This window comes from Passer montanus, unplaced genomic scaffold (assembly GCF_014805655.1).
Source record: "Passer montanus isolate IOZ18808 unplaced genomic scaffold, ASM1480565v1 scaffold10, whole genome shotgun sequence".
Classification (NCBI taxonomy): Eukaryota; Metazoa; Chordata; class Aves; order Passeriformes; family Passeridae; genus Passer; species Passer montanus.
This window is the reverse complement of record NW_024356505.1, coordinates 25203780-25216666: the sequence shown is the minus strand read 5'-3', so window position 1 is coordinate 25216666 and position 12887 is coordinate 25203780. Positions and strand designations below refer to the sequence as shown.

At 36.5% G+C, this 12887-nt stretch overlaps 1 protein-coding gene across 1 annotated transcript in view; it reads right to left on the bottom strand.

Annotated features, from left to right (window-relative positions):
- MALRD1 (MAM and LDL receptor class A domain containing 1) overlaps nucleotides 1–12887 on the bottom strand; it is a 236134-nt gene that overhangs the window by 31018 nt on the left and 192229 nt on the right. The gene's annotated exons all lie outside the window — the stretch shown is intronic.

Below are 12887 nucleotides of genomic sequence, written 5' to 3'. Positions count from 1 at the left end.
TATGCAAGGTACAAATGCAGCTTGTACCATTAGAAGTTCAGAGTGTAGAATTGTAGAGAGTTCTGAATGATTAAAGAAAAAGGTTTTTGGAAGACTTTTTTACAAGACTAAAATTCAAGTGACATTGACCTACTAGTAGGTATAAGACTGCACAGAGAAAGCTGATAGTGTTTCACCATCCTTTTCAAATACACAATGGTTCTACCACATAAAATGTTGAACAGACAGAAATAAAATACGGTAAGTTCCATTGTTTAAGTCCCATTCTGAAATGTATAAAAATCTTACTTTGGCCTTACTCTCTGAAGTCTTCTGTTTCAATGAAAATACAAATAAATATAAAATTTTTAAAAGTTAAGAAAGAGTAATTTGATAATATGCCAAATGCTATATTACATTTAAATGCACAATTGTGTTGTATGGTCCCATCTTGAAATGAGGTGTTCATAGTTCTGTGGCAGTATGGTTTTTGTAGATCAGAAACAATACATATACTACCAACTCTTGAGCTTACAGAAACTTGTGTCTTGCTGACTATAGTATTAGCATACTGAAAATAATTTTAAGGCCAGTAATTTTTAGAAAAATAGCTGTAGAAGAATTATATCTATGTGTATATATATGTTTAAAATCTAAATGAAGAATACTTGCTGTAATTGCTATACTGGCTATACTGGTATAATCTAGTTTGTGGTAATGGCTTCACAGCTATATATTAATTTTTAGCTTTCCTCTACTATCTTATGATCTGTCAGAAAAAAAAAAATAGTTCCCAGCTCCTTCTATAAAGTACAACACTCTCAGTATGTAGGGTTTTGTGCTGATTTTATTAGCAACAAAGAAAGTGGCTTTACTGATATCATAAGGGAAGTTTATAAATGAAGAAAATTTTGATGACACCTATTTAAACACAACTATAACAAAGAATAGCCGCTGTGTAGCCTCTTGAAATAGATTCTGCCAAATCATCTCACCTTAAACTCTAAAAGCCAGAGAGGCAGGAAGAAAATATTTGTGAATTTTTATGACTGTGTAAACATATTCTCTTTTCCACACACTAAAATATTAAAGAGTTTTAGGAGACCTTTCTTCCATTTTACTAAGTTCCCAAAAAAGTTCACATTAATAAAATATTGATTTGCAAAAGATGAAGAATAAAATATAAAGAAATGCGAGACAAATAAAAGCTTTTTTTCCTCATCTGTTGAAGTGTCTTAATAACTTCTGACTTTTACATTTTTAAATTTTTCTGATAGACTATAGTATGGTTTGAGTTATACTCATTTACCTGAAAACCAGTAAAAATGAGTTGATTGCAAAAGAGTACTTAAAATCTGAAAATTAAGCAACCAGAGAAGAAATAACTATTTTTAGACTGGAATTCTGCTCTGTGGACAGTAAGCATTGGGATATTGGGCTCTATATAGCACTGCTTAAAAAATGTTTTGTTCAGCTCCTAGTCATACAAAGCTACACTATCAGTTGCTTGCACAGGAAACTCAAGCATGCAAGGACTGTATAACACAGGCTCCACTTTCTAGGTAGCCAACTTGTTAGCTCCATTTTACAACCCTAAGGAATTTTCTTTAATTTGCGCAACTTTTGCCACCAAACTCAGTTGAGCAGACATTTCATCAGTGGAAAATGCAATAGTTAATAAGGATGAATGGCAAAAAGATTAAGGTAAGAAATTGGAAAGTTCTAAGTAGAAGCAAGAAACTCATGAAGCAATAAAAATAATTTTCTAATATAGTAAGTTAATGACCCAGAGCTCAAACACACTTAATCTTAGAATTTAGACAATCCTTACGTATAATCTCACCCAGCACTTACATTAAAGAAGCCATTGTCACATATTGTTGGCTCTAATACAGTTTTCTTTTCCAACAAAGGCACTTGTTGAGGTTAGCCTAGGTGCAATGCATGTGTTTATACACAACTGATATATTCCTCTATCCAAGGAATTTATACAGCTGCCAAGGTACCCTATGTACAGAACTAGAGTTAAAAATGGAGAAGACACCTTGGGCTTGATGACAAGTCTTTCTCTCTGACCACAGAGAGAATGATCATGGTTTTTGCTTTCATGTGGCTGCCCAGAGGGTGAGAAAAGGCAGTTTAGCTCAGCATAGCTGGGAAGGCATAGGATAATTTGTTGTCTAGGTCTGCTAATGCAAAAATATGCATACTTCAAATAAAATATCAAGCATCCTGATGAGTTATTTTTCTCACCCCAGGGAAACAATTTGTGGTGGGTTGACTCTGGCTGGATTATAGGTGCACACCAAAGCCACTCTATCCTCCCGCTCCACAACTGGACAGGGAAGAGAAAAATGTAACAAAAAGGTTCACAAGTTGAGATAAGGGCAGGGAGAGACCACTCACCAGTTATCATCAAGGGCAAAACAGACTTGTCTTGGGGAAATTAGTTGAATTTATTACCAATTAAAATCAGAGCAGGACAATGGGACCAGACTTGTCTTGGGGAAATTAGTTGAATTTATTACCAATCAAAATCAGAGCAGGACAATGGGATATAAAATAAATCTTAAAAACACCTTTCCCAAACTCCACCCTCCTTGCTGGGCTCTTTCTCCTTCCCTTCCCGTGGTGCAGGGAGATGGGGAATGACCATATTATCAGCTCATCACAGGTTGTTTCTGACATTGCTCAGAGAGAGAAGCCCTTTCTCGGCTCCACTGAGGGGTCCCTCCCATAGGAGACAGTTCTCCATGACCTTCTCCAGCCTGGGTTCCCATGGGCTGCAGCTCACCAGGAACTGCTCCAGCATGGGTCCCTTTCTATGGGGTGCAGGCATTCAAAAACAAACTACTCCAGAGTGGGTCCCCCATGGGATCACAATTCTTGACAAAAAAGGGCTCTTCTTTCCATGGGTCTGGAGGTCTCAGCCAGGAGCCTGCTTTAGTGTGGACTTCCCATGGGGTCACAATTTTCTTTCAGGCTTTCACCTTCTCTAGAGTGGGTTTCTTCCATGGGCTGTAGGTTGGTCTCTGCATCCCCTGGATCTCCCTGGGCTGCAGAGGCACAGCTGCCTCACCATGGTCTTCACCTTGGTCTGCAGGGTAATCTCAACTCTGGTCTGGAGTACTTCCTGCCCTTCTTTTTCCACTGACCTAGGTGTTTGTGGAATTGTTGCTCTCACATATTCTCACTCTTCTCTTCATGCAATTACATCTGTGTAAAAACTTTTTAATTCCTCTTAGATATGTTATAACAGAGGTGTTACCATTTTCTCTGGTTGGCTCAGCCTTGGCCAGTGATGGATTTGTCTGAGAGCTGGCTGGCATTGGTTCTGTCAGATGTGGGGGAATCTTCCAGAAGCTTTTCACTGAAGCCCCATCTGTAATGCCCCTCCCAGCTAGCAAAATCTGGTTGCACAAACTCAATACACCCTTCGTTTAAACCCAAACCTTTCTAACCTCCATCATTTAAAATCCACCAAAGCTCAGCCTCCTGCAGTTTACAGAATTCTGAAGCCTAGTTTGATGGTTGAGGTTGTAGTGGGTTTGCATGGCAAGGTTTTGGTATCTGCTGAATGGGGCTATAGGGGAAGCTTCCGTGAAAAGTTGCCAGAAGCTTCCTCCATATTCAACAGAGCCAATGCCAGCTGGCTGCAGGATGGACCTGGCACTGGCCAAGGCTGCCCCTGTGATGAACCTACTGCAACCCTCATTCCTCATCCTCCTGCTCTGCTAGAGGGGAGGAGGAAGAGAAAATGAGAAATCACAAAATCAGTTAAGTTGGAAAAACTTCTGAGATCATCAAGTTTGATCTATAACCCAACACCACTATTTCAACTAGACCATAGCACTAAGTGCCACATCCAGTCTTTCCTTAAACATCTAGAGGGACACTGACTCCACCACCTCCCTGGGCAGCCAATATCAAATCACCCCTTTTGTGAAGGATTTCTTCCTAATGTCCAGCCTAAGGCTCCCCTTGAACAGCATAACATGTGTTCTCTTGTCCTGTTGCAGAGTTAACCTAGTTATCATGGAGTCGAGTCTGAGAATAAGGGAGGGGTGGGAGGTAGGCATTTTAAAATCTAGTTTTTATTTCTCATTGCCCTACTCAGATTTGATTGGTAATAAATTAAAATAATTTCCCGAAGTCAAGTCTGGTTTGCCTGGTAATTGCTCAGTGACCTCTCCCAGTCCTTATCTAAATGCACAAACTTCTCATTATATTTTTTCTCCCCTATCCAGCTGAGTGGCTTTGGTGGTCATCTGGCACCCAGCCAGGGTCAGCCCACCACAGATATTTATTCCTGCAGTAACTCTGATGTTGAGATCCATAGTGTAATTCTTGCATAAGCCACATCACCTTGATATACTCCAGAGGACATTTCAAAATTCATTTATGTCTTCCAACACAATATATATTTTTAATGAAAAATATTTCTGCACATTGAAAATACGACTTTTGCGCCAGATGCTGACAAAATTATTTTAGCTTAAAGGTATGTGTACTTTTTCCCGAAAGGACATTCAAGACTCTGTGTGGGAACAGCACATCGTTACTACTTCCCACTTAGAGATGTAGCCTAGTAGCTGATTAGAGCAATAGCAAACATGAAAAGCTCTTTCCAAGCATTGAGAAAAATCCTCAATGTTTGTACGTGTTTAAAATTAAAGTGCATGGAGCTTTCCAGATCAGTCAACACTGCAAAAGCTGGAAAGAAAAGTTCAAAAGTTCTTAATTTAGTAGAATTTGCTGCTTTTAGAAAATCCCCTAGCCACCTAGCAACCACACAAAAGGTATAATTCTGGGAAACTTCAATTCTCTGTGACTGAACAAGAGGTTAGATTGCAAACGTGCAAGATAGCTTGATGACATTGTGACACCAGTGTGTCCAGTGGATCAGACTGAGTAGGCCAAATGTCAGGATGTGGCTGGTACAGAATACAAGATGTATGCCTTTTCTACGTGATTTACACAATAGCACAGATCCTCAAATACAGACTTCCACTACTCCTATCTTTGCTGGCATCTTCAGCCCAGACCTATCTGTATCAGAGTCCTCATTTTAGTCACACTTCAAAATTCTTGTCAACATGCTTCCTGATATATGTGTTTTCCAGAAGTGTCCCTTACAGCATGTGTGACACATTCTGTATTGGATTAGGTGTATCCAACTGGCAGCCTCCAGGTGCCTCCTACAGAGAGGACTCTAACACTGAGCTGGTTGTCATTCTGCACAACAAAGTCTGATATGCAGACATGCAGGTGTAATCTTAGAGAGTGAAAATACTGTTTTTCATTCCAAGTACTGCTTCTTACTTTCACTTAAATCCGGGAACACTGAATTTGAAAAAAGATCTTAACTCAGTCTAAGTAAGACTATCTGAACCCAGACTTCTAAATGATTGTTTGACTTAATGTAATCCAAAAATTTAGAGCGATTTATGTGCCTATGAATAGATGTTTTAAAATTTTTGTCAACAAAAGACAGCCACATGAATGTGAAGGAGGAGTGGCTGGAGAACAAGAATCTTTGCAATCCTTGTTTATACTTCCCCAGTTGTTCCCTTTTTACTCTCTTTTGAAAAGTATTTATTATTCTACTGCTATTCTTTCCTGTTTTGAACAAAATAGAACAAAAATGTTTTGATTTAAAGCTTTCTATCCATATATCCTACTCTTGAGCATCTGGTATTAGTAGGAGTAGCCCTTCAGGGGACTTTGGCAAACGTCCAATATCCAGCATTAATTAACATTCTCCCATATAAAAATCTCTCATTACTCAAAATACATCCTCTCCTACACATACACTTCCCACATCCTAAGCTTTTCCCTACTGAAGACAAACCTAACTCCTGAATTTTAAATGTAATAAAGTCTAGAGTTTTGTGTACAAGTAAGTCTGTGGTAAAGGTTCATTGCACTCAGTAATAATAAAAATCCAGCGGTGGTTTCCTACTCCTTGCAGTTTCCTCATTTTTCTTTGAATCTCTTAAAAGAACGAATTGAAAATCAAATGAGAAATGTAGGATATTTATCAGAGAGGTTGAATCCTTTCAGCAAATTTAGCATTGCTGATCCAGCCATTGCTGATTTCTGAGGAGAATTTTTTTCGCTTAATCATTATTATATGTCCAAGTAATTTTCATTGTAGATACTAAATTATACCCTTCTCAATAAGATTATATTATCTTCAAATTAAAACATCAATTATTTTGTTCAGCTACTAAATATAATTATCTCTCTGATCTTGAGAGTTGCAATAACATTGATAATGTAGGAAAATCACCTTTTATAATAAAACATAGATTACTTTTATTCCCAAAGCTGTGCTAGCACCTTTCAACTCCAAAATTTTGCAGGAAAAGCTTATACAAAGTGTTCATCAAGTTTTTTAACTTAAAATTGTTGCAGAAATTCCTTGCTGATTTTCTTTACAGGTAAAAATCTTCCCACTCAGCAAACATATAATGAAGAGGCAGTTTGAAAATATGTAGTTCACAGTTTGTTTTCCAAAATGACCAGTCGACCATATTTCAAATAAGCACTTCCACTGTAAGTGCCCTTCTGATTCTATCAATAGGTCATTCAAGCAAAACTTTTTACATTTGTCGCAGTAATATTTCACCTCAGGAAAACAGAGAAAGACTATAAGCTACTTATTTTGTTTCCAGGTTTAAAGATATCTTGAAATTATTTTTTATGGAAAAAAAGCCCAAAACTGAAGAGTTAAATGAGGAAGTCTGATTTACATTTGAATCAAATGGTAGAGATTTCTAAAAAACATGATCAGAAATGTGTTGTGAGACCATTCTTTGTGTCTATTCAGTTGTATTTATTTAATTAACTCTAACATCTGGCTTTAAATTACGTGCAGTCAAACTTTAGCATTTACATAGGGACAACCTTGTTTTGGTTCTATAATACGAAAACCAGAAAAAGACAGATTCCTTCTGAAATCATTGGATTAAGTGACCAACTGACTCAGACCACTCACAAAAGAACTTCATAGCATATCCCTGCCTCACTGCACAAGGTGGCAAACTGCCCTGTGTATTCAGTTAGGTTTGACTAACATCAGGGAGTGGGAGTTTTTTCCTCATTTTCAGAAGTTCAAATGTATGAAGCAGCTGGCTTCAATGTGATAAAGAGCTGACCTCAGGACCATTTTATTATCTGCAGAGGAAGAAGAGCAAACCTTGAAGTGAACTCCTTCTAAATACAAAAGATAGCTAGTGTATGCCATTGATAATTGCTCAATGGCAAGTTTCTCACTAGATAAAAATGATTTGGCCAAATGTACTTTGAAGTCACTAGGTACAGCTAAATGAAAAAAATCCCAACTCATTAAACAAATTTGACATATATTTTCCTAAATGAAGGAACACCATTTTGTAAATTCTGATATATGAAGGATTCAAAAGATTTTCCTTTTTTTTTGTGTTGTGAAATTATCAATGAACATCCTGTGAGCAGGCAATCAGCATGAGAAGCAGAAGCTGTTTCATCCCAGCTATTGTAAAATAGACCAAATGCTAAGATTTTTGCAGCTAAGTTTCTGTCACACTGCACCATAATCCCCCTGGGATTTTCGTTTGGAAAAGGCTATGAAGTTAGAAACGTGCAAAACCTAAAAGGCAAGACTATTGTTGTATCAAGCATCTTGATTTCATGAAAAGTTTCCAAATAAGAAAGGATCAAGACTGAACAAAAACTTTAGGAAACAGTTTTCTCTAAGCAAACATTTAAAATGCATTTCCATCAATATATTGTATATTTTCATTCATGACAAATTATGTCTAATTTGTTCTGAAGAATAGATGTATTAACTTGTCTTCCTATTCTTAATTTTACACAACTCAGGTAGCCTGAATTTGTTATTTAATTTGCACCAGCATCACTTTTCAAATGAGACTTGGGTAAGGAAAAGATATGAAAAAAACCCTCTTTGCCAGTTATATAGATATGTCCTGTGGATATGTCTTTGCTTCCCAAAATCCAAATCTTAACACGACTTTGGTTTCCAGTGCCTTATCTTTTTGGCTATTCATCATTGCTTTTGTTTTCATTCATGGCTACATCCTTATCTCATTGCTCCTCTGTGTACAATTTACTTTCCTGACTCCAACTTTGCTGAGTAGGTGTTTATGCTCAATATAGCATTATCAATTTACCCATGTCCCACTTGTTCAGTAAAACTTAAAGAAAATTCTTAGGGAAGAAGTGAAATCAGTACCAATTTGCTTTGTTTGAACCATTAACAATCTGCAGTGAATCAGCAGCTGCTATGCCAGAAATCCTCCGAGGTGGGAATTTCTGAGAGGAGCAGGAGAAAATGTAGCTGAAATGGAAACTGCTTTCTTCTCTCTTTATAAACTCTCTTTACTCATGAATTGGTGTTTCTATATCATCAGTATTAAACTTCATATTTCGATCAAATCACATTCCAGATGTGATTTGACATTTTATTTTCTTAGGCTTGAATACTATTATCACTCCATTTTCCTGACATTCTGTGTGATATAAAAACACTCCTCCCACTTTTAGTTTTTAAAAATAACTACCACCATCAGTATTCAAAAATCCAGTAACACAGAACAAGTAAGAGTAGATCCAAAGTCAAACACGTTTGGGAAAAAAAATAAGAAGAACCCTGTACCTCACTGAAAGATATTGTCCAGTGAGGATGTAGGATTTACCTCCTTTGCCATATATGATACTTACCTGGAAAAGGTATCAAACAGTCTACCAAGACTTTATGTCATGCTGCATGCCACTTCCAGGGCTTTTCAAAAATTTATCATGCTTACTAGAAGCTAGTATTTTGAAAACAAAACCAGATTCTGAAAAAATGTCTCAACCACCAAAAACACTCCCTTTTTTCTTTAAATTTTGTGAAATACTGTTTGCTATTGTACTACTCATGATAAAATGCTTTGTTTGCAATGTAAAAAGATAATTTGTGTTAAAATAATAAACTCATTGCAAAAATGAGAAGGAAAGAAGTAAAAAATAGAGGACAAATTAACCTTCAGCTTTTCTAAAAGGAATAGGCAAGAATTCCACTTCTCTGAATGAATGGTTACCCTCTAAAACCAATTCTTTTTCTAAAAGAAACAATAGAGAAAGTAATCTTCTTCACTTTTATCATATAAAAGAAACAAAATAATTATGTTTTTGTATTTTGGGCCAAATCAGCATTTAGATATACAAATACAAAGACTAATATTTAATTATCTATTTATAATGACTCCTTGCAATTTCAATCTCCACAGATCAGTTAGATAGATGTTACATATTCAGTGAATTTAAAAACTGTTTAATGAAGATTTATTTCTAATCTGTAATAGGATGTTTAATTAGGTGAGTGCAATTACTTTTTCTTTTTGCTAAAGGATAGAAACTTCTTACAGTTCAGAAATAATAAAAGTGCTCTCATATGCTCTTTAGTACTAGTCAGTGTAACTACTCTGAAATTTGGTATATTATGTTGAAAATATTTGTGTGAAATGAAGGGAAAGTAAAGCATTCTATTATGTCCTTTCCAACCTAAACAATTCTATTTTTAGTAGGGCCTGCAGGGCCAGGAATACTGGTTTTAAAGTGAAGAAGGGGAGATTCAGACTAGATATAAGAAAGAAATTTTTATAACCAACGTTGTGAAATGCTGAAATATATTGCCCAGAGATGTGGTAGACTCACAGTCAGGTTGGATGGGATTCTGAGCAACCTGATCTAATTGAAGATGAAACTACTCATTGCAGGGGGGCTTGCATTAGATGATTAAATGAACTTTACAGGTTCTTTCCAACCCAAACCATTTGATGATTTGATGATGATTTAATATTTATTATATGTGAAGTTTAGTACATTTTGAATGTGCATGTTTAATATTACTCTTGTCCAGTTGCATGAGAATGAAAAGCATGTATGAAGAATCTGGCTTGGTGGATTTTTTGGTTTTTTTTCCTGTTCTCAGTGTTTTTTTTCCTTTCAACGCTAGTACAATCATTAAAGCCTCATCCTTCCACTTTAAAAGTGTATTAGAAACACACTTTTCCTAGCTTGCTTGTTCTCCCCTATATTCCTCTCCTATGTTTCCAGGAGTCTGTGGTCTCACTTTTAAGGAAAAATAAAACAAACATAAAAAAACAAGTTGGACAAGAAGTTGGAGAAAGCATACATATAATCAAAGGAATGATTTTGAAATTGGAGGATTGAAATTGCAAAAAATTCTAGTTATTATTGCTCAAAATATCGTGATTTGCTGGTGCAATCACAGTAGCTGATTGCCAGCACCAGCCACTTGGCTACAGAAGAGACCTCAGTCAGGACAAATAGGAGTCACATTTTGTCATATGAGGGTGGCCATAGAATTTCAGATTAAAGCTCCATCTACTTTGGCAGACAGAGTACCCATGAAATAGAAAGTACAAGACAAATGTGTTCGATATGCACCCCAATTACTCTCCTGACCAAATAGCAGAATCGAGTGCAAGTGACTTTCAAAGCTAACTCAAAAATTCACCTACCAAGCAGGAGCAGGACAGCCATCAAGCTGTGTTTTGTTCAAGTAGGAAGATAACCATCACCCAAGCACCACTGCCCTGCATTTACTCACATACTCTGAGAACATCCACCAGAGCTAAGCAGTCACATTCTCAAACACTGGGCATCTCACTGCAGTCATTATGCACCAGCCTAGAGAAGCTGTTTTCAGTAGCATGAACAAAAATTACAGCAATCTGATACATCAACTTTTTTACCCACTCCAATATGTACTGAAATTTTATGTAGACTTGTATCCACTGCTTTTGTTTCCACTAGGTCTACAGACATCTCTTCACAGAGGGATGTCAGAGCTCTCCTGCCACTCCTAATGATCCCTCTTAGTTACATTCTCTTGAAAGACAGGGTGGTGTCCTAAGTATTAACATTATATATATATCTAAGCTACACTAGTTCACACATGTGAAAACATACAGCATCAAAGGAACTTGAGAAGCACTAAATGTACAAAATCTACTATCTGCTTTCAGTCTCTTCAAACAGTTCAAATTCTAGGGCTTTCTTTTGCCTCAGCAGCCACTGCAAATTCACTGTTCCCATGCTTGCAGGTTAAACTACTGAAAGAAACATATACAATCAACTACTTCAATCCCACTGCATTAAACCTACAGAAATACTCAGCTGTTATCACCAGCAAAAATGTTCTCCAGAAACTCTATTCTTTTCTATCAGTGTACTTCAAACTAACCTAAAATGAGCAGCAATTTCAGTTCTTACAGGAACATGATGGAACAAATGAAGCTTTGAGACCTGTCCACTCTAATTTTTTGTTAAGCCAACATTCTCAGGGAGACCTGAGAATGACTTTCAAACTCCAGACTTGAGTTTTGTTTTATAGAAACTTCAGCACAATCATCTCACTTGGGGGAAGATCAGAATCCATTTTGCCAGATAAAATAGCAAGAAAATAAAATGTTAAGAAATTTTCTCCTTTTCTGCTGTGTCACTGAATAGTATTAGTCAAACCCAGGGACTTTTAAGAGCACTTTGATCCCCACAGAATTACCTCTGGGTGTCTAGGAAGACTCTGTCACTTCTGTGGCAGGGCAGTACCTAGACTCTGTTCTTTTCAAGAGTCTCCTTGCTGTGGAACAGGCTTCCTGCACTCTTACACACTGCTTTTTCTCTCCTGACCTATCCTGCGGTCTGGAAGAACAGTTGTTCTCAAGGGAGGAGGATATTTCTAGCTAAATTTATAATTTATTTTTCAGAAAACTTAGAGTAAGCACTGAGAATTAAAAGGTAAAAAATAGCTTATTTTTCATGGTAATTTCTAATTTTTTTCTTTTTTTTTTTTTTTTGTGGTTTTGAGGGGTTGTTTATTTTTGGTTTTGGTGTTTTTTTTGTTTTTTTTTTTTCCCTGGGTATTGGAAACTGATATACTTCTACATTTTAAATTATTTTAGGTATATTTTTGGGGTATTTTTTTACATTTTTATGGTCTTGATGTGGAATTTCAAAAAGTCATGCAGAAGTTTATCTCAGTAATGGTTAACTGTTCTGTTATTATATATATAAGTAATTCATTAAAAATATTGTAAAGTCTTGAATGGTATTGATATCAGACTGTTGATCTGGCCATCCCTTTTCTTCTCCATTTATTGTTCTCCAGCCACTTCCCCTACATGCAGAAAGCCTATTGCAACAGGCACTATTGCATTCTTGTGTAGAAATGACCAATTTCCCCAACACAAGCAAGTACAGCTTTTGAAGTTATGTTAATCTCCCAGTTAAGGAATTTCCTTTTTTCCTGTGCCTTTGCTCAGATTGTGCATTAAATATGTTTCTTACTGAATGCTGAGGTAAGCTACCCTTCTTATTAGTTTAATTTACTATTTTTATTCCAACTGTCTTGTATTTCTGTGGATAAAAAAGATTTGCTAGTTTGGGTTACTTTCTCTTGCAAGTCTGAACAGAAGCTCAATTCTCATAATTCTCTTGTGCACTTAAAATCTCAATTACTCTCCCAGAGCTTTGTCCCTACAAGCAATTTTATTTTTGATCAATGGTTTAATCTGCAAATTGCAAACCTCCAATTGCAAATCCCTTTATTTTCTGCTGACTTTTCATTCGGCAATCTTTCCCTATGGTTTTTGTGCCCTTTCTCTCTTCATGGGTTCAAAAAAATTTTGAAGCAGCCACCTTATGAAATTCCAAGATTCTTGCCACTCTCTGTCAAGAGACCATTCTCTGTTTTATTATGGTGGACATTTTTGGGGAAATCTGCAGGTTATTAACAATTTTTTTTCTGAGACCCAAATTGAAACACCCTATATGAATGTCCCTATATTTTCTATGCTATATATTACATTTCTTCATCCAATCAAGGATAAACC